Here is a 25,485-nt window from a genome sequence, read left to right on the forward strand (position 1 = left end):
TTAAAATAAAAACACTGTGAAATTTTCTAAATGTTGTCTCTAGTGGAGAGTACTTTGTGTTAAGCAACCACTTAGTCCTATGCAATTTTGCTTTGTCAGTGCCTAAAAAGTCAGCTTTAATAGATGGCTTATTTTTGCAAATTGTGTGATGGTAATTTAAAACAGGTTTAAGTATACAGCTATCAGGGTAAAATCCAAGAGCAACATAGACCAGTGGAAAGATGATGGACAAATTAGGCCTATCACGCACCTACAGACATATTCTTATTGGATTATACTTACTAAGAATAAACCTTGTTTCTGTGCAACTGCTTTGGCAGATGCTATGATCCTGTGAGCCAAATCCTGCTGTCCTTAGTCTTACTTGAGCAAAACTCCTGTCAGATTCAATGGGGATTTTGCCTCAGTAAGAACAGCAGGATTTGACCCTCTCCTCCAGTGGTGATGGGAGGGTTCTTTACCTGCCAAAATCCTCATATAACTGACCACTAGGGGCAGTTTCTTAAAGGTTAAATTGTGATGTGTGGATAAACTGTAGAAAGAAAGGAATGTCTTGAGTGTGGCACGTTTTGAAAGGGACTGTGCTTCTTAATATCTTTTTTTAGCAAGGTAAGACCCCGTATTGCTAGTAACCTAATACGCAGATACATTGAGCAACTTGTTTGGAAACAAAACAGTGATACCAAGAGTACATACGGGTGAATTGCTTTAGACCTTTTCTTCTAAATTTTGGGGGCACCATTGCTTGTCCATTAACATATATGTATTTAAAAATCTAATCCATGTGCAGCTTCTGGGACTGCATGAGGAAATTAAGTAACTCTTCTACAAATGAATAATAATCTCAGTTACCAAAATTGTGCAGATTTACTATGTTTCTGCACATGATTTTGATAACTGATATGATCTAGGCAGTTCAGAAGCACTTGGTGAATCAAATTATTTGCATGAATGATCATTGTCTGTGGATGCAAATCAATCCCACAAGTTTTCTTAGTCAAAATTTCATAAGCTGTCTAGCCTGAAAGTACATACCTTTTTCTGAAAGTTCTACAATGACAAAATAACTAATTCCTTTGAAATAAAGGTTCCTTTGTTAGCCCCAATTCTGGGCACATCATAGTTCTTCCATGCTTACTCTGTGAGTTTTTTCTGTCAAAACACAGTAAGATTTCCACTTACTTTTAATTACTGAGTCTTTTCTTCTAGGGGAGAGTTTGCTTATCTTCTTTTCAGGTATTGCTTACCTCCCACCTAATAAGACAACCTGAAAGAACCCATAAGGGCGTGTATTTTTTTGTGTCCTGCTTTAGTGGCCACTTTCATGTTTGAAACCATACTGATTCATAGTACACTTTTAGGACTGTACTGGGAGTGAAGGTTTTTCTTCTGTTCTTGTTGGAAGGTAGATTTGGAAGCAGGTGGTGTTGTTTTTACCTACGGGAAGGTCTGGAGACAAGTGTCTGGCTTTGGATTTGACCACATTCTTTATGCACAGAATGAAAAAAGATTATATACTTATTTCTTTCATGTGTAAAGTGGTGTAAATTTATTGATTAGCATGGACTTACACTGAGCTGAGATAATTCCTGCTGTATCTTAAATGTTTCTTTATGTACAGACAAGGATTTCAGTCCTATGCAGCATGTCAGAGATCATGCTGCAGTAAATCTATTCAAATGTAAACCTGTTCAATTCAATTACCAGTTTATAATAAAATTTGCTACTGCAGCCTCCACGTTTGTCACAGCAGTCTCTACATGCTGATGGCACAGCATGACTAGAAATTGACAGCCTAAATCTATTTACAAAAAAAATTTAGTTGTAGACCTCAAATAAAATCAAGTTTAAATAGCTTTGAGAGGAGCATCATATTCCTTACAAGAACTTCTGCACATCTGCCAGTGTGCATCTTCTCCAGAAATCTTATCCTGTTAGTGGGGAGTTTTCATCTAGAAATTTTCCTTAACAAACAGTTTTTAAATGTAATCTTAAGTGAAATAATTATCAGACATTGCACTTCCTTTCACATTTGGAAAGACTTTTTATTACATTGTCATTTTATGAATTGTCATAGAAAATTCATGATAAAAATCACAGTGCCTGGAAAAAGATCCTGGGTTTTATTTTAGCTTTCAGGGTAAGGTCTGAAAACCACTTACAGCAAATATATACAGTAGATTCTCTTATGACAGCTGCATGTTATATCATTTGTTGTGGGAAGATAATGGTGCTTTTCATCCAGCATCCAGTGTTGCTGCGAGAGACCTAGCATTAGAAATTTGGGGCCAGGTCTTGGCCCCAAGACCCTGGAAGGAAATTGGTTCTCTGGTCACAGGTAATGCAGGGTGGAGTGGGGAATTTCTAAACATACTCTCAAGGATGTCGATAGGGCATAGCCAGCAACACCTAGATCAAGACTCTTAACAATTTTATAAGTCGTGGGCCAGAAGCTAGAGAAGGCAGGGTAAAGCAATGTCGTACTGGGCTGAGCTGGCATGGGATTGAAGTCCTGCTTCCTATCTGCATCTCCTGTTGAGTAGCACAAGAAAGTTACTACAGACTGACGCAGAGGAACACTTTATTTTGGTTTAGCCCATGGACTGTTACTTGAAAATGTAAATCTAGGTGTATGCAGGTTTTTTGAGTATGTGTTATGCTTCCTGTTGAAGCATTCAGCAGATGCGGATGAGCTTTTAAGCAGATGACAGATATGAGGGTGTCATATTCTTCATGACTTTCCTAGGTAATGGTTATTAGCACCACAGCAGCATACACTTTACTCAAAGAAAAAGATTTACATTTTCCTAATTTTAATTCTCTGTGTAATATTATGAAAAATCAGATTTTCAAGGATCGCAGTTGGTTCTTCTCCTGAAATACAGTTTCTTTGACTGTGCTTATGTTTTGGTGGATTCCCTGAGATTCACAAGAAGAGATGAAGCAACATAAAAAATCTTGTGTAGCCTGGGGGAAACTAGTGATTTCTTTAAATAATACTGCCATTGCTAAAAGGGGGTAGGAAACAACCATCTGCCCTTTTTAAAAATGAATGCTTTAAGACATTCTCCAGTTTTCAGTTCTGTTGGTTTATAATTGTTCTTTTAAATTTGGCCTTTCAAACTCTTTGGAAGCTGGTGATTAATTGCTTCAGGTGGTGGAACTAAATCTATGTTCATGTGCAAGATTGGGTGTTTTAGCTATTTTCCTTTTTATAAGGCTAGTTGGAGTGAGAAAAAGGAGTTGCTTTTTTTTTTTTTTTCCCTAAGTGGGAGAAATGGCTGTAAAACTGCATAAGTTGATTTGGGAAATCATGCATAGATATCTGACTGGGTGTCTTTTCCCCATTGCTAGTCAGTCTGGTTAAATTCTACTTTTAGTCTTCCATCAGTACTATATACTTTTTAATACTATCTGTGAGACTATTTACTAGCATACGTATGTGACAGAAGCTATTATTACAAGTTTATTATACCACAGATCTTGCTCAGAATAGCTGCCCATGTGAAATAATTCCACTGGAGTAAAGATTCCAAAATAAAATTACTTTTTGTTTCAGGTTCAGCATTCATATAATTATTTTTTCAAGGGATTAGTCCGTGTGTTTCAGTTTTCCTCCATGGAGGCAAAGTCTTAGCCTCAGTTTTATCTGTCCCTATATCGTAGCAAGGTTAGAAATTACAGTTTAGAGGGGAACTCCTTGAGTGGCACTAACGCAGCTTTTAGACCATCTGAAATATTGTATCCTGTCTTAGCTCTTAGAGTTCTGAGCAGTGCTTCTTATGGGACTGTTGATACCAAAACATCTCCCATATATCTCTCATCTCTGAGACCTGGATGTTTTCAGATTTTTTTATGGGTTGTTTGCAGTGGCTGATCTGCATTGCTTGTTATTTCAGAAAGTGTAGTTCATAAGTGGGTGATACATAAAGAAACAAATTCACGTTTATTTGGAAAGTAAATTATACCATAATGAAATGGCAGAAAAATTGGGTTGCTTCACATAGGAATGTTTGAATTTTCCTTGTGAATGGATGGAATTTACAAATGAGCATCAACCACTTTGTGCCCAGTTAGAATAGACAGAATGACAGAATCCCAGCTTAATTAGTACAGCTATTAATAATGGGAGGCCAGATCCTCACCTAGTATTAATGGAAGCTGGTGGAGCTATGTTAGATTGCTGTTCATTTGGCAGGTTTAGCAATCTGTGCTGTGGGGAAGACAGCAATATACCTTTTTGTGTCTGTGAATCTTTACTGTTGCTAGTATGTTAGCAGTCATGCAGGCTCTACAAATGAATAGAAACTCTCCAAGCTCATGACCTGGCAACAAAGACTTCAGTGTAACCCTTCCCATCGTAGTAGTGCAGATAGCATGTTGTGCTTAACGCTCCTCACCGAGTAGCCCTTAACACTTCTTATTTGTTAGTTTGCTTGGGTTTTTTTAAAAGGTTTCATACAGTCCCTCAAAGTGACTTCAGCATCCCTAGGGCAGTGTTCAGGCAGTGGTCAGAATCTGCCATGTGTGTAAAGAAATTTTGTATTTTAAGCTTTTTGCTTCAGCACTGATCTGAATAAAAACAATTATTGACAGTTTTTTAAATGCTTGAGCATTTTTAGATGGTCACAGTACTGTAATGAACCAGGAGATAAACTTTTTCTTAACATGCTAAAATTGGGGGTTTCTAAAGTATTTTTGCTTCATACTTTGAGAGATTTCATTAATTCAAATACAAGAACAGATTTTTTTTAAACAGGTATGTGTATTTTTAAAGCATAAATTACTGAGTTTATTATACAAAGATTACCATATTAACATCCTTGGCTTGTGTTAAACAGCAGATCGGATTAAATTATCATATTGATCCTTTCTGGTTTTGACAATCTATGGAAATGAATCCAGTACAGCAAGGAGAATAGGCAGCTCGAGTTTTCTCGTACATAAAGAGATGCATGATATGCACAGAAGCAGATTAATGGATTCTCTTTCAAAATAATAACTAAAACTAAGCAATCCTCTTTATAACTAAAATTATGTTATCACCTATGTTTTGAGGCTAGTAAAAAAGCCTGCTTAATAGGATTCCTCCTAACAGCATCTCCTTTGAAAAGACCTGTGCATAAGGCATTGCCAAGGTAAATTTCTCTCACAAGTCTAATACCATTAGTCTGCCAAGAAGAAAGCAGAAATTATTGTGGAGGAAGTTTTAGTTTCTGCTGCCTTCAGAAATTAGAACAAAGGCAAGGAGAAAGCATTAATGGTATTCAAAGAAAATATTTCTGTACAGGATGACAGTTAATAGAGCAGCGTTGACCTCAGCGATATTTCTTACGCTCTCTATTGTAATATTACACTTAAGGAGCTCCTTCATTAATGCAGGATATTAAACAAAGCTCCAGTGTAACAACATCAAGAGATAACACAGTGCGTCTTCTGTTGAAGTGTCTTCTGAATATCAATCCTTTTCTGTGTTTCAATGTATTATGAGGGAGTTTTCTTTCTAGTGCAGATATTTTTTTGGAAGTGTCTCTTCCCCCTTTCTTCCTCCCTTCTTTCCCCTTTTCCCTTTCTTCCCCCCTTTCCCCTTTTTCCCTGTTTCCCCCTTCCACCTCTTTCCCCCTTTTCTGCCCACCATCTCCCTTTCCCACTTTCAATTTCGCCCTTCCCCTCCCTTTTATTTCCTCTGTTCCACCCCCAACCCTTTTCTTTCCCCCTTCCCCCTTGCTCTCCTTTTCTTTCTTTCATTCAACCTGTGCTTGGTTTAATATATACTGGGACCTGTTAAATCTCCTTGGAAACAATAGAAACTAATCTCTAAGTGGTGTTGGTGTTCATAAGTAGGCCTCTCTCCTCCTAACCAAAATGTGGCCTGATAGCCCAGTTCACACATTAGAACTGACAGCCCAATTTGTCTGACCTAAAACATGGCTCATGACTATCCACTCTCTGTAACTGATGAGGAAGGACAAGCTATTCAAGTTCAGGTTAGTGTTTATAGTGAGCTCAAGCAACTAGTATTTCTGTTCATCCATTAAAAAATGCTCAAGAAAAAGCAAATATTGGAGGTTTGGTTATTCTTTCTGGGCTTAGAAATCACATGAAAGTACCTACAGCTAAGAACAGCTGTCAGCCTTCTGAGAAGTTCTCACGGTGCTTGTGTTGCAGTGTTGTGCCAGTCTGGTTTATGTTCTGCCTCTGAGCATTTTTGATTCCCATAATCTCATTTGGAATGAAGCAGAGAAGTCCCAGCAATTCACTGGACTCAGTCTTTAAACAAAATTTCTCTCTTTCTAGATACAATTTGGTTTTGCAGTGCGCCTTTATACAAAAACTCCACTTTAATAAAAGAGGTGGTATGAAGTGAATGTAGAGAAAGCAGTACCATTTATATGTCTGTGTTTGAGAACTATTTACGTTTCTTGGATTTCCACAGATTTGTGGATGTACTTCTCTTGATGTTAGCATCTGCAGATCTGGAGTTAAAGCTGTTTGCTGGCCCACTCATCTGCAGCTTCCTTGGGGTTGGATATTAGGTTTGATTCTGCTCCCACAGTTGTCACTGGTGAGAATCCCAGTGACTGCAGTTGTTCGCAGCGTCAGGCAAGCGTCGGCAGAGACTGCATTAGGCCTATAGTTAGTTTGTAGTTTTGCTATTAAAAATAGTGAGTTTGAAAGATTTTGAATGGGGTTAAAAGCTATGGTATTTTTCTTAGTGCACATATCTTACCTATTACTTCCTTAGAATTAGAAGGATTCTGCAGATTCACTAGTCTACTTGAATTGTAATACTGTTAGAAATAAAGTGATTAATGATGAGAAAATATTAGTACAGTGTGAGGTTGTTAACCGAACATCCTCATTTGTCGTATTTCTTCTTTTGATCCTAGAATAAGGAAGCAATATTTTTCTAATTTTGTAGAAAGTATTATTCCATTTTTTAAAAACATTCAGTGGATTTAGCCCCTGTGAACATTTGCTTATGCACTGGAAGTACAGTGACAGCAATGTAAGTGATAAGGGAAGGTAGAGACAAGCCTGAAGGATGTAGGACTGTGTATGATATGGCATCTTTTCCCATGAGCTCCCAGACAAATAGCTGCCTGCCTTTCTTGGTCTCTGCCACCCATAAACACATACATCAATATGGCACTGCCATTTATTGCAGAGTGCTTGAATTCTTATACATGGGTCCTGCCCTATATTAAATAGGGGTCATTTTGTAAAGAGTGTCATTAATGTTATTTGTATTTTTCACTTTTCTGTTTCTGCTTGAGGAGGGAATAGGTTTTAGCATCTCAGGTAGAAGGTGCATTTAGCAGTGATGCATATGCATATCTCCAAAATACCACTTTGGAACCAACCCTTTCCTGTATTTTGCTTAGCCCCCTTACTTGGGCAGCACTGGTATCTCCTCAGTAAGGCTGTGACTGTATAAAACCTTAGTAGAATCAACAGGACATATGGTAAGATTATTTGGGGTGAAGTGCTGAAATGATGTGGGTGCTGCTAAATAGAATCCGTGTGACACATATACAGGCAGACTTTTGCTGCTTGCGATGGATTGGCACCAAAAAGCTTGGACGTTGAGGAACTGTCTTGGCCTCTTCACTTAGCCAAAGCAATGGAAGTGTTGAGAAGCACTAAAATTACATCCACAGTTGTTACCTCTGACCTCCTATAGTGCTATCCCTCAAATATTTCACGCTTCTAAATCTCTGCTGTCCTACAGAAAAAGAAGAGTTCAAATCAACACGGTTTATTGGGACATTAATGTAATTAAGCCACAGTCTTCCCTCTGGTCAGTCATTGTCCGTTTTTAAGCTGGAGGTGTTTTTACCACTGGTGAGTCTTTGTCACTTCTATTCACCAAGTCACTATGCGAGGCTAGAATATTATTTCATTTGCAGTTTGTAATGTGGCTTTTGTGGTTGAAAGTCAACAGCCTGAAATCTGAAACAAATGTCAGCTTCAGCAGTGAATTATCATTATGACAAATTTTGCCATGCTCACTAGCTATTTTAGTAATAGGACTCACCTAAGCAGGCTTTCTTTTCTTCCTTTTTTCTTCTTTTTCTTTCTTTCTATTTTTCTTTGGGTATTTATATGACAGTAAAGGGAAGCCATGGGGGGAATCTGTTTCCCTCACAAATGTGACCTAATATAGCTATTAATCTTTATAAGTGAAAAATATAACTTTATTTTAAGCCTCAGTAGTCTTTTATTACATTAATGATTCTAGAGAAAGTAAAACACAAGCTATGTTAAATATATTCACTTACTGAATAATATCAATATTTTCCTGTTTGCTCTTTATTATTCCAACAAAGTTAGTATTTTTCTCTCTTTTTCTCTTCTTAAGCATCTGGTTTTAGTTCTTGGGGTCATCAGGTATAAGATAAGATGTCAATTTGATTTGTGGTTCTAGTGCAGCAGATCCAAAATCAACACTCGGTACAACTTGTTTGCATAGGATCTTACTGCAGTCCACATTAACACAGTTAATTATTAAAAAAGTTAATTTAGAAAAATTAACACACTTTCTAAAAGAAGGTCCATGTGATACTGTTCTATAATCAGCTTAACTCCAGTCTGTGCCCTCAGCGGCAGAATTGTTAGTATGCAGCAAACGTGCAGCAAAACTGCTTGACTAACAAGAGAAAATGTTGATAACTTGCTGTGTACTGAGCACACACAGACCCAAGGAATCAACAGATAATACAAGACCATCATCCTTGTCTTTCGTCTCCTTTTCTTTCCTTTTTTCTGGCCAAGAGGTAGTCCATACAGCAGTGCTGTTTTTGTAATTTTCAGTCAGCCATATAAAAATTACTTATTGCATCACCATTGACCTTTGTCTCTTTCTAATACTCCTTTCCAGTCCTGTGGGTGGCTGACTGAAGAAAGGCTTTCCAGACAGGCCATGTCTTTCATCCTAGTCTGAATCAATCAACAGATCGGTCTCATATAATTTCTTAAACCGTGGTACAGCCACATGTTGCTTTTCATGACAGCCTGCCAGATTGGGTGTACAATGGTGTCCAGTGTCTACATTTGCTAAATTCTATCTCACTTTTGTATTTTCTGTAATTCAATGCAAGCTTAAGAAATGAGCACCTGAGATTCCATTGCATGGCCAGTCCCAAGGGTTATCCACTGAAATGTGTGAAGAGGAACATATTTGTCATAAGTCACCAGAAGTACTGCATTTCTGGATAAGGTTTGTGGAATCAGTTAAGATAAGATGACTTAAGAGATGACATAAATACATGTTAGATCCAGATTGAGAGTACCTGCCCATGATGATTGAATGTTAAGAGAGGTCTTGCTCTGAACTGATCTCTAAGTTCACAGGCCACTTGCTGGTTTCCCTGTCCAACTTTCAATGAAAACTATTCAGCTTCCAATTTCAAGACAGGTAAATATCTAATTTAGCTAATTAATCTAATAAAAACAGCTAAATAAGAGACTGCTAAATATTGAAATAGGAAAACGAATGTTTACCTTAAAAAGTAGAAAGCTGTTTTAAAATACCAGTTTAAATGTATTGCTTTCATGAATTCTCTTTCAAGAGAATTACTAGAAAGGTTTCTGCTGATTTATACCTCAGGTGAAGGATCAGGCTAGGAAGGGAAGCTCTAAGTGTAATGGTCTTATTATAAAGGGACTGAATAGGCTCCTCCTTTTCAACAGCCCTCAAGAGCATCACCCCAAAATAGAAATCTCTGACTGTATTCCAGACAAAAGGAGAAGTTGGAACACCTTTGAGTCTGGTGTGTACATTCGTAGTCTTTGCTGATGCTTTTCATCTGACAGAGCATGCCACATGCCCCATTGCTTGGTCTGTGTGGGTTGTAAAGGAATGCAGTAATCAGAGAACAAAGCCACAGACTAGCTAAGATGACATAAGATTCTTCTTTCTTCTCTTTCTATCCTCTCTCATTTTCGTGATTTTATATTCTTTTTCCTCTTCATACCACAATTGTATCAGAAGAATGCTGATGAGAAAATAGTTGCTGCAAGCATATATCCTCCAGGCAGTCTTTTTCTGGCCAGGTGGAAGAGAGAATCATTAATTTCCTGAGGTTCTTGTTACCTGACCAGCGCTATTTTGTGAGTACTAGTTAGGGTGAATGACTGTATTTCCTCCTGGGCATGCTGGTATTGCTGGAGATACCCATACTGGCAAGATACTTCAGCTCATCTCTAATTAAAATACTTGTTATGAAGTATTCTTAAACACGGCTGCTTAATGAAGTTAAAAGAAGCATTTGGATGCAGAGTGTGAAGGTTTCAAACATTGGAGTTCCTCTCCAGGGAGATGCGTGCAATCAGAAAGCATTTTGAATGCTAGCAATCCGCCCCATTTTGTTCTCATTTGTTTTCTCTAATTTCCTGCCTTCTTTAGTGCTGGTTAGCTGAAATAAGCCCTCTTTCCCTCCTCTCCACAGTTCCCTTCCCCTTTATGGAATAGCCCATGACACGTGCCTGTAAAGTGGCTTCTTTGGAATTTGCAAGTCTTTCAATGTGTTATCTGATTAAAGGGATGTATGTGTCTTTAATTCTCATCTGCAGTTCCACCTTTGACCCCATCTGTTAAAGTGGAAAGGAGTTCCGAGTCAGCAAAGTCCAGATTCAACACAGATAACCTGCAGCGTGCGCATTTAAATGCTTTAACTCTTTGGTTGCCCCTGAAAGCTACATACTTAATTAAGTGACAGGTTTGATTGGAAAATGTGGCAGGTCTGATACGAGGCAGGTGAATTGTTTATTTTGTTGATATGCTTAAGGTAGGATAATGCAGTTCTGGTTTCACCTTACATATTAAAGAATGAATGAAAATATAGTTGTGTGACAAACAGGTGTAATATCCTGTTTGTGCGTGTGTGATTTTTTTTTTTTTCTTTTTTAATAGACCAGCCTCTTTCTTACAGAACAGGAGGAAATGTGCAAACCCCCGTGTCTATTACACATACTTCCTTTTTTGAATAGGAAGCTGAATTACACGGTTGGAAATTATGTTACAATTTTGGATGGGATTTTTAGATACGCCTGAATAACAGAGAAGAACTCATTCCAACGAAAGATTAAAAAAATAGATGACACAAGTGTAATTTTCATTTTATTTTGCTAATATTATGCACTTTCTGCAAAAAAATGCGATTGTGACATTTCCTATGCTTTGCAGATGCATGATATAAGTGACTAGAATACCCCGATACCTGTGGATGTTTCCATCCTTCCTCAGGTCATTTTCTTCCCTAGCTTTCAAACACTTTTAGAACACTGAAAGGATTTTCAGTATCCTGGATCTATCCTGTTCTCTGAAAGCTAGAGCCAAATTCTTCCCCCACTTACATCTGTTCAACTCTGGTGGTTTCACTTATGCTGCGTGGCTGTAACAATGCAGAATTTGTCCTAATCTGCCCTTTCTTTTTTGGTGGAGAATATGCACATGAAAAGTGAACGTAAACACAGGAAGTTGAACTGCAAATAGAAAAAAAAAAAATCTATTTTGTGTGTGTGTATACACGAATAGAGAGAGATAAATAGCACACGATAGGTTTGATAGTATATCTACTGTACATAATATTGTAAATGGTATCTTGCTGTGCTGAAATCTAGGCAATATGAGTTCAGTACTAAAGTGTTCAGGTTGCACCTGAGCTAGCTGGAGCCTGCCAGCCTCTGCAAGCCCACTGAGAGCATCTGTCTCGCCACCACCTTGCTCACGCTGTGTCCTCTGCAGGCTCTCCGATTCTTCCGACTATGAGCATAAATCATCCACCTGTCAGGAGCTCTAGCTGCCTGGATTATGCAATGCCTGCCTTCATTTGGAGATGGTGTGAGCGGAAGATTGCGGCAAATGGTTTGCATTCATTTTAATGCCATTCCAGCATCTCTTCAGCTTTAATGAGGGTTCAGGGTGGTGACGACTCCCTGAGACAATGAAAGTCCTAGAGACCCAAGCTTGCTTTGTATGTTTGTATGGCCTAGTTCAGATTTTTTTTCTTTTCTTTTTTCCTTTCTTTCCCCACCCCCCACCCCCCCACCCCCAAAGAAATGAATGGCTTGAAAATTGGGGCAGAGGACTGGTACTGCACAAAGCCAGCTGTCCACAGCTCTGGTTTTTGGCCTTGTAATACTTCCCTCCAGCTGAGCAATGAAGAATTTAAAAATCAGTCATGTTTAATGTTGATTGTCCATTCATGCTGCCTAAAGCTGCGTAATGGTTAGATGCCTTCAGTTAACTGTTTAAACATCCTGTCTTTGCAATTTATTCAGTTACAGGTATGTTGGATTACACTCTCAAGTGTGGAATACCATGTTATATAACCCAAATTTAAAATACAGTTCCTCTGTATAAAGTTCTTCTTTTACCAATAACAAAAAATTGACTGTCAGTGAAATTGTCTTGTTTCAGCTTTAGACCTGAATTAATCAAATTCCTTACTCACAATTTTAATAATGAATTATAGGCAGAATAAATATGGGTATTATATTTGTTCATATGTGTAACCAGAAGAAAAACAGAAGAAAACACAAAAGCAGTGCAGGTCCTTTCAAAGGCAAATGTTGAAGGTGATGAAGGTTAGTTGCACTTTCATGCCTGTAGTATCTGTTTGTCTCTAACCTCAAACAAATTCCACCAGATTCTTGCAGGTACAGTCTTTAGACTGTAGCCTTATATGTGCATTAACTTCACGCTCTTACTTGCCTGAAAAACACTAGGTAGTGCTAATAGTAAAACAGTTAGTTAGCAGAGGAAATCCAAATATTTGGTACCTTAACACTACAGGTTCCCTGTTTTTTTCACAACTATTTAAGGAAACAAACTTGTTTGCTAACTTTGAAAAACATTGGGCTTGTGCAACAAGATTTTTCTGTAGTGAATGCGTCATGAGCTTGTCAACAATTTTTTCAGAGAGTATTTATTTTAAGTTTTAGAGCACTCCAGTGATGCAGGCAGTAATATCCCCATTTTACAGTATTTAACCTAAGCCAAACAGGACAAGAGTTGCTTAGTGAAAATCACATGTGGTGTTAGAGGCACAGCAAGAAATGGAACTTCTGCTCTGAGGTTAATGTGTCATTCAGCCTGGGACTTCAAAGTCCAGCTGTTGCCGCCCCTTTCTCACCCAATGACTGAAAGAGAAAAAGCTTTATTGCTTGTTGGTTTGGGGTTTTATATTTCTCTTTATAACGCTTCCCTTTATATGTGGATTCCTCAATCAGCTACTGATGAAAAGAATACTAAAAGGTGAAGTGAAATTAAGGCCAGCTTTTGTCAACAGGAAAAATAAAGCACTATTTCAATGCACCTGTATATTTCCTGTTGATATTAATGGAGGATGCTTACACACATGCAAAGGAGCCTGTGTTGCCAGCATATTTTAAGTTTTCCTCTCAGTGAAAATTTCTACAGCTGACCAGTACCACCGGTGGCAGCTGAATGTGGAATACATAGTGCGGCAGTCTGTACAACAGCCTTGAATCACAAGAATACTTGAGAGCTCTGCCTGTGTCTATGTTCTCCCCCCGTGGTCTGAAAGCCAGAGCATTTCATGCAGCCTGGTCATACTTAACTAGGACCACACAGAGCAAGGGAGATTTTTTTAATAGGCTGTTTGGGAAAGAGTGAAGACCCTACGGAATGAAGTATGTAGACTTTGAGATCTTTACTGTGAGCCTTATTTGCTTCTGGTAACAAGCTAACCTCCCATGCCATTCCCTCCCCCCTCCAGTTTTAATTTGATGGAAAGCCAGCAGTACTGCAGTTTTATGCAAAGCCTCCAGTGAACTCAAAAAAGATTATTATTTCTCACTTTGTCTTTACAGATAACTTTAAAATTTTATGCATCAGAACGCAGGATTATCTGAAGACACAAACGCAACACAACACTGACAAAATCAGATGAAAAATCTCACTCTTTTAGCTATGAAGAAATTAGATTTATCATCAGAAAAGCATTCTCTTTTCATTTTCTGAAAGGTGCTTTTTGACAGACCCTTTGCAGTGGACGTCATGCTCACAAAACATGCTGTCACAGGGCTATTTGAATATGGTGACAGGCTCATTATCATGTTGAAGACAACTGACAACACTGCAGACTAGAAATGGACAGGCTTGCCAATCAGCTGTTGAAAGGATTGCAGTTGAAATAGAGGTTTTTTTTGTTCTGAGAACAGTAGTACAAATTGACTACATTAATTCTTTTTATTATAGTTGCATACACTGTAGTTAAGGGTCCGTCACTGTTTCCATTATAAATCCCTGTTTTCAAGGGTTTATTAGTAGACCATAAAAAATGGTTCCTGTTGAAATTTTGCATTAAAAATATATATTACCCTAACAGAACAAAATTTCTGTGGTAACTGTGGAGGAGGGAAGGGCAGAGAAGAGGGATTGACTGATTTTTAGCTGAAAATTGCATAAAACTGAATACATTATTATTTTTATAGCACCTTAGATGTCCAAGAGTTTTATAGACAGGTTTGTGCCTCAGGAGTTTACAATTTTAGGATGCAGTACTGCCAACACTTATTATGGAATGGGATTTTCCTGGTAGCTTCGTTGGAATTAGTGAAGCAGCAAACATTATCTCCAGTAGTAGGTATTTGCAGGTTCAGGTTGAGTAGTCAAACAGTCCTGAACAGTTATTTTTCTTTTCTTGTAACTTAAAAATGGCTAGGATGACTTTTGTTTTGTTTTGTATCACTTTAATATTGAATCTGGAATGTTAAATGATAACCTGAGATTAAGGGAATTTGGCATATATAAGCAGGAAATCAGCAGGGAATTTTGCATATTTAACAATAATCCAATTTGAAATGATGCTGGATTCCACCAAGATACTCTAGTTACGTGAAGTAGGGAGGTTAGGTGGAGTTTATCTGCTTTAATCCAAAGTGGCAGTCCTGGGAAATCCTACTCGTCTTCTAACAGTGGAATTTCCTGATGTACCCAGGTGTTGGAGTTTGTGCCACTGGAGTTTCTGTATGGCTCTTAAAATGTCTGTAGTCATCTACAGTGGCATACATCTGTGCAAACACAGAAATGTCAGTGTTTTGATGGGTCTGAATAGCTTACTAGTTATCTTCTGTTTAACTCTAGAACCAATGAAGTTCCTCTGAGTCCCCTGAGAGCTCTATCTGGCAGGCATTCTCAGAGCACGCCTCCGCACCTCAGTACACCAATACAAAATATAGTGTTGTGCTGGTTTTGGCTGGGGTAGAGTTAATTTTCTTCACAGTAGCTAGTATGGGGCTACGTTTTGGATTCGTACTGGAAACAGTGTGGATAACGCAGAGATGTTTTTATTATTGCTGAGCAGGGCTTGTACAGAGCCAAGGCCTTTTCTGCCTCTCACCCCACCCCACCAGCGAGCAGGCTGGGGGGGTACAAGAAGCTGGGAGGGGACAAAGTTGGGACACCTGACCCCAACTGACCAAAAGCATATCCCATACTGTCTTTATCTCAACCCATGAGTTTTCTTTTACTCTTCTGATTCTCTCCCCCATCCCACCGGGGGGCAGTGAGCGAACAGCTGGGTGGTGCTGAGTTGCGAGCTGGGGTTAAACCACGACAAGTGTCTGTGGTTACTTTCTTCTGTAACGCAGTATGATCCCACTGCTATGCCTCAGCAACTTAAGGCAGGCCACCAGGATGTGGAAAGGAAGAGATGCGGTTTCTGCATCCAGGATGTTTTCTCTGTTTTGTCCAACAGCCTTACTGTAACAGTTAAAGAGCACTTTTTTCCCAGGAGCTGGGATACCTTTTCATTCCTTCAGACAGAGGAGGGCATTAAATCTGTGTAAGTGCTCTAAACTTGAAAGAACTGATGTTACTATATTTTCTAAGAGAAGAAATCCAGGTTTGCTGGAGAAAAGGCATGGTGGCCTACCTTCCTGTAGAGACAGGAATGAGGCTATGAATCCTGATTGGAGCAAGGTGTTGCCAGCAAGCCTGGAGGGACAGGTCTGAAAGTTCCAAGTAAATTGACCATATAACGAGATGTAGGTGACAGCAGTGTGTGTACTCATTATGCTCATTTATATGAGTATAATTTATATGCTCATTTATATTCTGCCCTGACATGCCTAACTTCTCCCATGCTCTGTACAAGGAGCCTGGTTCTCTCAGTTCAGGTTCCAGCTCCGTTAGGTGGGTCAGATGGAAGAAGCTTGGCATTGTGGTACTTAGGATGTATATAACCTTTTCTTGGATTTGATTGTTAAGTGTAAAGTGAGATATTGTAATAGAAAAAAACTATGTATAGACCCGTCAGGTATCGAGTTCATGTATCACACAGTCTGAATCTTTGATATATTCCCTAAATATTTGTTGTGAGGCTGATCTGTAAAATGACACAGCTTTGCCTAGTGTATTTTGCTGAGAGCTTTGCAAGGAAAAATAATTTTACTTAGTTCTGTGGCTTCAAAACATTTGCAGGCTTAATTGATGCTCATTTGATTACTTGATTTCAAAGCACAATCAATTACCTTAATGCATATCACTGTTCTCACAACTACGGTGATTACAAAATTGTGAATGTAAAAATGGAAGTCACTTCTGAAAATTAAGTCTGCAGTCCTATTTGCAAAGTCAGAACTGTGACTCGCATGAATTACAGCACTACAGAGCAGAGGGTTATATTGTCATATTGTCAGTGCTATTATAATATATCAGGTCAATTGTATGCATACTTAAAAACTTTAAAACACTGCTTCTCTGGTGAAATCAGTTGTCTGTTTCTAGGACGAAACTTAGTGAAGATACATCATAGTGCAGGATGTTGAACCTAAAAAGTAATGTTCAGTTACAAATTATTAAGGAAGATTTTTTTTGTCTGTCTTTTCATGAAATCATGGCTCCATTGAAGTCAGTGACAAAGCTGCTGTTGATCTCAGGGCAGCCAGCTTTTCATGGAGAGAGTAATTCTAGTGGTTAAATCAGAGGTTTGGAATCAAGACCAATTTCTATTCCAGAACAAGTCACTTTGTGTGCCTCCAGGAAAAATATAATAGATAAAATAATATGGAGCTATCTCACCGGCCTGTTATGAGGCTTATTGAATTAATATTTATGGAACGCTTCAAGATTCTTTGATAGAAGGTGCTATATAGCTGCATTCTATTACAATAAAATCCTGAAAAGCAAATCAATCTGGAGTTAGTCTTATCTCACCCAGTTATAACGAACTACTGGAGCTGCCTATCATGTTAAAGAAAAAATCAAAACTAGAAACAGATTCTAAGTAAAAGTCCCACAATTGTACGGAAAACTCTGGGCTTAATCTTTCAACTAACTTCTAGGGTTTATGGTGATGGGTCCTTACCAAGCGTAACATAGGAACTTTATGTGATTTGGGAGAGTAAATCAGTATTTTCTTCTTATGCTGTAAATTGCTTCACAGAACACACATTCTGCACCTAGCCTACTAGACAAGTAAATAGCATTGTCTTTGTATCATTGGTTCCTGTTATTCTTTGTATGAACAGGTATTATTGATTCATTGATACAGGGGGTTTTGTTGGCTTCCTTTTTTCATGTTTGCTTTTGAAAAGACAACAAATATTATTACCATTAAAAGCTGCATTGATTTGAAATGAGCTGCACATGAGGGTGGACTAATTACCTAATTTTTCTTCTCATCAGTCAAACTTTCATTACCTTAAACATCTCTCTGAAAAGTTACCAGAAAGTCCTGAACAGCAGTCTTTAACAATGCTGGACAGAAAAAAACCCACCCAAAAATGTGTATGTACTGAAGAGACACTGGTTGAGTAAAGTTATTCATATTGTGCAAACAAAGCAGCTTATCAAGCGTTAACTTAATCTATCACTGAGTTCAGGAAGAAAACTCTGAAATCTAGGCTATGAAGCCTGGAGGATATCGATGTTTTAGCAAAACAGCGCAGGCATGGAATATTCTTTTTCCCCAGGACTGACCTAGTAAATTGTGCAAGCACCAGGAGAAATTTTGCCACCTGTCCGTTATAATCAAGGCCTGTCCCTTACTTAGTCTCATTTCAGTGATATAATTAAATGACACCATTTTCCCATTTATGTTGCGTGAGCATGCTGCCAGAATCCTATAGTCTTATCCAGGTACCCAGGAATGTGACTTAATTTGTTTCATCTAAAGCCAAAAAAATAATCATTTGAACATGGTCCCTTGCCCTAATAGCTAACCCAGCATGGTGTATTAGAATACTATTGTTGCAGCATTCATTGCAAAAATCAATAATCCACTAGATGGAGCAGAATGGAAGTGTAAAAACTGAGTTAAGTCTGGTATTTTAAGAAACAGAATTGAGTTTCAAAGTGGCAGGACTCAGACAAAACAGCAGAAAAATGCAATGGTAGTATTTTTGCAGTGCATAGTTCTAGAAAATCAGCCAGCTTTATAGTTGTTCATAGATCAACATTACAGTCCGTTGGTCCCTGTTTTTCTGTAAGTGGCAAAAGGAGGATTCATCTCTGCTCTAGAAAAGACGATGATGATTAGAAAATTTTGGGGAGCAAAGTTTGTTCTTGGAAGGAGAATTAATTTTTTTCCTTCCCCAAAACAAAGCCAGCTTTTCTGTGGAGGAGCAAGATGAAATAATAAGACAGAGAAAGGAATCATACAATTGGGAACCAGGTAAATGAAAGAAGGGAAAAGAAGTTCTTCAAACATAGTGAAGTTCATGTTATTTGTTTTGAATTCAAATTATGCTATCACTTCCAGCCTGGCTAGCAATACGAGTCTTTTCATGAAAGACAAACATGTTTCTAGAGTCATAGAAAATTCAGCATGGCATGCAGATAATGTTCTATAAAAATATGTAAAAATTCACTTAGGGTTTTTTTTTATGGTTTGTTGTTGGTGAATTGTGAAATGTGGACAGCAGTGCTTTGGTTTTTGGTTTTGGTTTGCTTTGGTTTTTTTTTTTTGTTTTTTTTTTTTTTAGTTTCTGCAACATTCTGAAGTCATAATCCCTACAAAGTGTTAGTGTTAACATAACTTGCTATATTTTTTATTTACTGACATTCTTTTATCCCTATCTATCCATCTATAGCAAAGTCAAATTGCAAATTTTACTGAAACCCTCAGGTCGTATGCTGAAAAGAAAGAGATACAAACTCCAGTTTTAGGATTTGATGTGTCTTTGAATGTTTAGAAGGAAGAGGGAGAAGAAGTGAAGAGAAGGGTGAGTCCAATTGATTGTCTTCTGAATAAACAAGTCTACAAGGATAATGTTTTTCAAGTTCTGCACTGTATGAAAAGTCCAAGCACTGCATGGGTGTTTGTATACAACTAAGATCTTCCTTCAGGTGTGTTTGGTCAGCTGAGAGTCCCTTAAATTTGAAGCTGTTTGAAACTGGTTTTGCCAGCAGCAAACATCTATGTATTGTGGTTATTTTCCAGAAGCTGTTACTCGTTATTTCGTGGATAAGGTGAATTACCACGTACACAGAGATTTTGGGTGCAGAATCACAATCTTTTCCATATAAATAATCCTTACATTAATATCCCCTTAAAAGATGCACAGGTGACATGATGTTGATGGCAATCGTGTCAGCAACTAGATTGATGAAGATGTCAGAAAAGGCTGCAGCAGCACAGTTCAGCCAGTTTCTGCACCTGATGTACCTTAGGCATGACCTAAAGCCTCCTTATTCTGCCGTAGGTCTCTTATGAAAAGGGGTGGGCCAATTATGCTAACATGAAGTGGTTGGTTGATAGAAACGCATATGGGAGAGATTGCTCTTACTGCTGGAGTTATATATTTTGCAAACACAAGGAAAGATACAGTCAGTGTTTCAGGGAAATAGCTATCAAATTTGGTTTGCTGACATCTGTAAATGTGTTGCTTTGTTGTCTGAGCAAGGCTTTGAACCCAGGTCTCCAGAGATGAATGCCTCAGGCATTAACCAATTGCAGTATCTCACCCTCGGCTTTGTATTTAATAAAATGCTTTAGATAGATGTGGGTGAACTTTATTTGCTTAATATTGATTGCTTTGCCTTCTTTGAACACAGAATTGTAGGAACTTTGATAAATTAATTTAAAAGTTGTTCAGTTCCATAGTATCTTCTGCATATTTCTGTGTATATGTATGAAGCTGCGTTCTTGAAATTACAGCAGGTGGGCTTCCCACAGAATAAATGTGGTGATGATATGTTCTTTTCTTTTTTGTTTAACGGGAGCTTAGAACAATTAAAAGCTTCCCATTCTCAGTTCTCTAACTGTCCCCCAACACTTTGGTGTATTATGGCAGTGCAGTGGGAAGTGTTTTCTTTCTCTGGAAAGGATTCTTATATGAAATTCTAATTTTGATGGTGTAAAGTATTCCTGCTACTTCCTGTCCTAAACTACTACACATCACTGTGAGCTATCTGCTGGATTTCTTCCCATGCTTATTCTCTTTTTTCAAAATATGACGGATTTGTGAAATACTTTGGGATTTGCTGTTGCTACAAAAATAGCAGGTGTTAACATTTGTAGTTGTGCACACACTTTGGGAAAAGAATAGCTTGAACTTCTTGCATTACGAGGTGTCTTTTCTCTCTCCTCCTTTCTCTTCTTCTCCTTCTCCCTTTCCTCTTACAAGTATTCGTTTTGTCCATCAACAGATAATATTTATCTTTATTTCAGCTGAGTGTTCACATACACATTTAATTTAAGTATGTATAGAATGAATATAACTTTTCTCTGAAAAGTTGATTTTAGTCAGAATGGCTCATAATCAATTTTTCTTAAAACTGTAAAGCTGTTCTGCTTCACTTCGTTTGAACCGATGCATCGTCATGAGCCCTTGGATTACAGTCCACAAAGGTCTTTGTGTAATACAGTCTTAAGTTAGTGCTTCTCTCTTGTTCCCTATGTTGACCACACACGAAGAACCTCCAGGGATCATGGTGGGACAGGATCTCCAAGTGAGCCAGGAGCTGTGCAGAAGAGTTGTCTGTGTGCTTTTAAAAAAATAAATGTCATCTTGGTGCACGCTAGTTGTCACATAGTCTACAAGTAATCTATCTCTATTCAACTAGTTTTTTCCCTTATTCTTGTGTTACAAAAATTAGTACGTGAGCCTGAACTCTTTTCTTAATAAATATTTCTCCTTCCCTTCTCTCCTTTCCCAAGAACGTCTGTACTAGGACACTGCTTCTTCAGAACCTGTGAACGCCCACAAACTAGTCCCATGTTAATGAAATACAGAAGGCATCCATTCTCAGCATGTCTGACAAAAAGGAATGTTAATCTCAATTTTAACCTTTCTCTTCTCTGTTTGACAGTTTCGATGCACGCAGAGGGCTAAGATCCATGAGTGGAAAGTTCTGCTGGGTGTTACTGGGGCTGGGCTGAAGATAATTATGAAGATCATTGGCTGTAGCAAGCTTGGGTCCTAAATAAACCACTGGTTTTGTGAAGGGGTGGAGTGTGGAAGGGGCATAAAGTCCTCTCATCTCTTTTTTCCTCTGTGTTGGGCAGGGAAGAAAAGGTTTTGCCTGTATTGAGGGAAGAGTAGAGAAAAGAGAGAATTCTTTGTCTGAAGAACAACAGGGCAATAACCAGTTAGTCACTTTTATGTCATTAGTTTGAAGTGTTTATTGCTGAACCGGGGAGTTTTACCTATTGTCTACTGTGTGATAAAGTAGGTTGCAGATGGCTTTGTCACACCCAGGCTTGGGAAAGAGCAAATGAATTTCAGTAAAATTAATTTGCGTCTTGTCCTCAGTTTGCAGAACAAAGTTGTGAATTCAGTCACAACTGATGATCTAAGGCGGATTCAGCTCTTTGCAAGCTTACACATTTGCTACAGTATGTAAAGGAAGACATGGAAGTGTAAGCACATAATTCTATAGTACCGGGGAATATGTTTTAATCTAGTGTCAAGGTATACACTGAAGTACAGAAAAGGCTCAGTCTGGTGTCCTTTGTTTACAAGTGCTCACACAACAACTTTCATTGGCGTTTGCAAGATATGCAGGTGAAGGGGACTCATCCTATTTTTTGCACAGAGCATCAGGAATGAACAAAGCAGTGGCAGCAAAACAAACAGACAAACAAAAACAAAAAATACCCCCCCAAAAAAAACCCCAACCACCACCACCAAAAAACCCAGAAAAAGCTATATGTTGAAGCAGATTTGATTTGTAGGAATACAGGATATAAACTTGTTTAGGATGTTTCCCTACATTTAATTAGAGAAAAATTTCCTAATCATTTCCATTTGGTTCTCAGGAAAGGTTTATTTTTTTAAGTAGTTAAACATTTTGTGAAAGAACAGTTTTAACCAGTCGTTAAAAAGAAACAAACAAATAAACAACAACAAAAAAAATCCAACAAACTCAAATAGGAACAATGTTAAAAAGAGGAAAATCAAAAACTTGAAAAGATGATGATGAGACTGAATGTTCTGATGGGATTGTTCCAACAAAATGGAAACTGCCTAATTTGGAAAGATGTTTTGTAAAAGTATGCCATTTCACACTGAATTCTGTAATATTGTTTTGTGGTTTTATGTGTGTAATTGCATGTGGTTTATTAGCTCTTCAGTGCTTGAAAGTCCTGCTCAGGATTATCTTGTTAGAAGAGAGTTTTAAATTTCAAAACTAATAGACCCCATAGAAGAAGTAGGTCTTAAATAAAAGCCGACTTGCTCTCAAAGGGAGAGTGTGGAAAAAGAGGAGTATACAAAAGAAGCATTTCCAGATAAATATTTATTTGCATATTAATAGTTATGTGCAAGCAATCAAAGAGGAATTAAAAATAAAATATGTGTGGCAAATAAGCTACCCTGTGCAACTTGTTTGAGGGTCCTGTGCTTAGAAAACTGTTTTGGAGAAACAAGTCTCCATGAGTGTTTCTTGAGATGTTAAATTTTTCATAAGCACGAGCACTTCATCTATTGTGTTGTCAATGTGTACTGATAAACAAAACCCCAAGGCTTGATTTCAGTGATGTTTAATTTTAGTCCCACGTTAAATGCAAACTTAGTTTTACTAAACTACACATATGATGGGCAAAATAGCAGTAGGAACAGTAGTAGGTAATCTTTTTTTTTAAATGATTTTAATGATTATTATTCTAATACCTTGACTTGGCCATCAAATGTTAATGGCTATTGTCTCTTACAACAGTAGCTGTGGTGCAAAATAATATGTACATTAATTTTTGCATCATGTTTTAACAATGTGAACTTTAAAATCAAAATAGGAAATTATCAATGCCATTAAACAGCAGTATTGATTTACTATGCAAACTTAGTTATACATTAGGCCTGATCCATAGTCCATGGAACACTTGCTAAAATCTTGAGACTTCTGTGGCTGGACCTGCTAAACGAGAGAGACATTTTCTCACGTTTTTCTTTTGATTAATTTTAACTGCTATACACCTGTGTTCAAGTACTGGCATTTTCACACAGAGCTGTGATATCTTTGGATTTTTGTTTTGTTTGCTTTTACTGAGTTTAGCATCGGAAAGCATAGGCTACCCCACCAACACGAGAACTAGAAATTAAATAGATGTGTCTTTATTCATCCCTCAGCTAGAAGGAACAAGCAGTAAGCTAGCAGTACACTTGCCAAAATAAAAGACAAATACAGTTTTTTCAGTAGGAATAGAAATTGTTAGTTACACAACTAATGACAGAAATAGCATTGTTTGCATTTAAAATACACAAAAAGCAAACCCTTATTCTAATTGGACATTATCTCCTTAATTTCCTCAATTTCCCCCTTTCACTCATCCACGTCACTTTTGATAATAAGGCTTCACCTTGCCCAGTAGAAGTTAAGAAACTGTTTTGTTCTCCGCTGAAATATTTCTGCAGTGATGTGCAAGGTACTAATGCCACTGCTTATGACAGGCATTCTTACACTTTGCTACATAGGCATCGTGCAGTTGGGACCCAGATGGTTTGCCCAAGCAATGCGTTTGTAGGCTGTTGCTAAAAACAATTTAACTCCGAGACCATTGGACTTTTTACAGTCTAATTTTGGCCATATATGAGGGTTACTTAAATACAGAGATAACATTAATCTTTCAGTAGCAACAAGTGCTGGCTGTGGTTAAGACCAGGAGCTTAGCATTCCTGTAATCAAAATTTGTTGCTGGACATGAGTAATACAGTATGTGATCATTTCTGAACATTAAATCTAACCTGGATTGGGTTCAGCTCTGCTACACGATACCATGTTGCCTCACATGGCACTGTTCTACCCCTTTGGTCCTTGAAGATAGAGGACAGTAATTAGCAAGTACCTCATTTAATTGGCAGGAGTTCATGTAATACCAGTCCGTGCCCTCATGATGCTTGCGTAAATAAGTGTTTCTATTTCTGTAGACAGTAGGCATTTGGATTATTTTTTTTTAACAATATAACTGCTCAGGCTTAGTGTTACAAATCATGAAACATTTTGTTTATGCATTATAAATAGTGATATCTATTTATAAATCAAAGGCACTGTGTTCTCGCGCTATTCCTAGGAGGCCTTTGGTTGTGTTAGCATTACCCACACACGTGCTTCCATTTTGTTGCCCGGGAAGCTAAATAGAAATATATGACTCTTAGCTGGCCTCATTAATGAAACAATAGATAGGGGTTGGGTGCAGAATCCAACACAGTCACTGAAATAATAAGCAGTGAGGGGAAAAAACCCAACCCCAACAAACTGAACATATTCTAAATTATTAAGAAATGTTATTCATGGGAAGCAACACACAGTTTTCTTTAGGGAGATGGAAGGAAAACCCTGAGGTGGCAGAGGATTCCTAAAAGGTGGAGAACAGTTTATCTCTATCCCGCATAGTCATGTGGGGACAATTTATTCTCATCTTGGAGGAACAGGAAATATTTTAAAGTTAATAATGTTTCTGCCACCTTTCTCTCCCCTCCTATCATGGTTACAGTCAAAGGTGAAAGCCTACCCTACATCCCCTGTGACTGGTAGAGAATCTACATCAGAAGCAGAGATGAGGGAAGGAAGAAGAGTGGAATGAGATCAGCTCTGTGGTTTGCGACAGCCTATAAAACTAGAAAAGCCTTTACAAAAACCGGAGCCAGATAGAACTCATAAAAAGCCAGTAATCTCCTCTAAACATGGGCCAGTTGGCAATCCTGTGCTGTGGTTGTTTGTCATTACAATAGGGTATCTTGCTGAAAATCAACAGATGATTTCTAATGCAGCGTATATACAAACAGTAGAGAAACATTTGTTGCTTGTGGACTGGATTTATCACTGTGCAACTATCCCTGCCCCAGTGATCTTGCAGTTTGAAAGAAACTGCAGATTATAGTGCAAAGAAGTTGCTGGAGTAGCTGGTATTGATTAACTGTTTTTTTATGCTCCCCCCCTCGTTGATAACCTGGCATCTCTTCTGCTCCAAGTACCATCAGCATTTACCTTGTTCATCTGGGTACTGTAGTGTTAATCCTAATACTGAATTTGAAGTAGTTCCCCTAGATAGTTAGTTAATAGCAAGAAAA

The 25,485-nt window shown here is 38.0% G+C and overlaps 1 protein-coding gene across 31 annotated transcripts in view; it reads left to right on the forward strand.

Annotated features, from left to right (window-relative positions):
* Window positions 1-25,485, forward strand: part of ESRRG (estrogen related receptor gamma) — a 404,960-nt gene that overhangs the window by 288,797 nt on the left and 90,678 nt on the right. The gene's annotated exons all lie outside the window — the stretch shown is intronic.

Source organism: Phalacrocorax aristotelis, chromosome 3 (assembly GCF_949628215.1).
Source record: "Phalacrocorax aristotelis chromosome 3, bGulAri2.1, whole genome shotgun sequence".
Lineage (NCBI taxonomy): Eukaryota > Metazoa > Chordata > Aves > Suliformes > Phalacrocoracidae > Phalacrocorax > Phalacrocorax aristotelis.